Here is a 2,918-nt window from a genome sequence, read left to right on the forward strand (position 1 = left end):
AAGAAAGAAAGAAAGAGAGAGAGAGAAGGAAGGAAGGAAGGAAAGAAGGAAAGAAAGAAAGAAGAAAGAAAGAAAGAAGGAGAGAGAGAGAGAGAAGGGGAGAGAGAGAGAGAGAGAAGGAGGGAGGGAGGGAAAAGAAAAGAAAAGAAAAAAGACAAGACCGCTGTGTCAGCATCATCAGCAGACACTGCACCAGGCTTGGGGTTGTGGAAAAGTAGATGCTCAACTCCGTTATCTCCCAGTAAGGACAACACTATAGTTCCTTTTTTAAAATATTATTTTAATATATTTTTGGAGACAGGGTTTCTCTCTGCCACCCAGGCTGCAGTGCGGTAGCACAATCTGGGCTCACCACAGCCTTAACTTCCCCAACCCAAGCGACCCTCCCACCTCAGCCTCCTGAGTAGTTGGAACTACAGATACACACCACCATGGCAGGCTAATTTTTGTATTTTTTGTGGAGATGGGATTTTGCCATGTTTCCCAGGCTAGTCTCGAACTCCTGGGCTCAAGCAATCTACCCACCTCAGCCTCTCAAAGTGCTGGAAGGACAGGAGTGAGCCACTGCACCCAGCCACATTTCCTTTAATAGTGGACTGCGGGCTTGGAGAAAATGGGTACTGTGTCACATGCATGATATGGAAGGCACAGTTTACCAAGGACGCTCAGCAGAGAAAACCGGGAGCTATCCTTAGGGCGAGTAGGTGGGGTGCAGGGAGCACAACTCCTCAGCCTCACATTCCACATAGGAGCCAGCTTGGTTTGAGGCACTAGAATTCCACTGGGTGGTGTAAGGGCCAGATCTCAAGAAGTCCCAGGTGAGCACTGAGAAAGCCACTGATCCCCCACACTGAGTTAGGACTTCGGATTTTCTCCCATGGGGAAGAGTATGTTCTTTGTGTGTGAGGAAGAGAGAAATGAATGCTGGTGACTGGAAGGGCAGATGGGGGAAGCCCTCAGGACTTCACAAAGTTCCTAGTCTCCTCCTCCTGGGCGTGTGGAAGGACCATCCCTCCTTGCTCTTTAAGGTTAGGTGGGGCCACAGGACTTACTTGGAACAATGAAACAATAGCAGAAGTGGTGCTTATCATTTCCTAATGGAAGCTTTAAAAGCTAGTGCATGACTCACCATCTCCCCTTCCTCCTTCTGGAGGGAAACCCGTGTGGCTGTAGGGGCTTCATCAGCCTGGCTCCACGGACCACAGGCAGCAGATCGCCAACACCCTTCCCCAACCCAGAAGCCTGCTTTAGACATGAAATGAAAGTGACTCATAAGCCTTTGTTGTTTTAAGCTACTGAAGTTTTGACACTGTTATTGCAGCCTAACCTTGCCTGTCCTGACTGGCACACCCAGAATAATTAAATGGCATGATTATGAAAGATGCCTTTTTTTAGAATCACTTGTCTAATCTTTTCTCTATACCTGGATTCCCATTACAATTTCTTACTATGACATCAGGGTCATGTTGCTAAATTGTCCGCCTGTCATATAATACAAGACATCCCACACGCATAATCATTTGCAATTATGTAACAATGTAGGCAAAGCCAATCACTTCGAGGCTCAAAAAGGGCTGAACGCCATAGCTAGGATGTGGAGAGATGGAAAAAGTGTCACTTACAATGACAAAAAAAATAGGGAAAAAAATAAAGCATCGTAAATTTTTTTTAATGTGCAAAAAATAGAAAACTACAAAACCTATCTGAAAAGACACCATCAAGAGCTTAATAAATGCCAAGAACCACACACACACACACACGCACACGCACACACACACACCCCTCTCCCCTGCAAGGTCAGGAGGCTGATAAGTGGTAGAAGGGAAGATTTGAATACAGTTGGCTTCCTTAACCACCACCAAAAATAGGATGGGTGAGCTTTTTCTGTAATGGACCAGACAAAACATTTGAGGTTTCTGGGTCATCTGGACTCTGTTGAGACTATTCAAATCTAGCTCAAAAGCAGCCAATGGACAATGTGTAAACAAATGGGTGTGGCTCTGCTTCAATAAAACTTTATTTGCAAAAGCAGATAGTCACCAGGGTTTGGGCCATGGGCCCATAGTTTGTTGACACATGATCTAGAATGACAAATCCTTGAGGATAGTCAAGGCTTTTGGGAGGAAAAAACTAGTAACAAGCAGAGACTTGGTCTGTCAGATATCAGCACGTAAAATATAGCTTTAAAAGTTATTTGGAATTGCATTATATTTATACATTAATTTAGAGTGACTATGTAATTTATATAATTTAGTTTACGGAGGATATTCATTTATGATTTTGAGTCTTCCTATTCAGGACTGTGGTATTTCTCTATTGTCACTCAGATCTTGAGAAACAATTTACTGTAAAGGGGTCGGGGGTGGGAGGGAGCTCAAGGCCAATTTTTAGAAAAAATTATACTTAACACCAGACAGGTAAATAGAACGTCAGAGGACCAAAACCACTTATACCCTGACACATTTGTCAATTGTGTACATTCAGACTTTGCTCCATTTCCGTGGAGGGCAAGAAGGACAAGAGCAGGGTCCACCTGAGATGGGAAGTTTTTGAGGAAACGCTTCCCATGTTAAGCTGGAACACCAAAAGGCTTCACCGGATAGATTTAAACCCTTCCCCCACCCCCAAGGAGACTAGACTGCTGTGGGCCTCAGCAGAGCAAAAGGGTAAAGAAAGACAGTGCTGGGAATCACATCCAAAAACCAGCCCTGGCCAGGTGTGGTGGCTCACACCTGTAATCTCAGCGTTTTGGGACATCAAGGCGGGTGGATCACCTGAGGTCAGGAGTTCATGACCAGCCTAGCCAACATGGCAAAACCCCATCTCTAGTAAGAATACAAAAAATTAGCTGGGTGTGATGGCAGGCGCCTGTAATCTCAGCTACTCAGGAGGCTGAGGCAGGAGAATCGCTTGAACCC

The sequence above is a fragment of the Sapajus apella genome, unplaced genomic scaffold (assembly GCF_009761245.1).
Source record: "Sapajus apella isolate SASKATOON/1434 unplaced genomic scaffold, GSC_monkey_1.0 scaffold137, whole genome shotgun sequence".
Taxonomy (NCBI): Eukaryota; Metazoa; Chordata; class Mammalia; order Primates; family Cebidae; genus Sapajus; species Sapajus apella.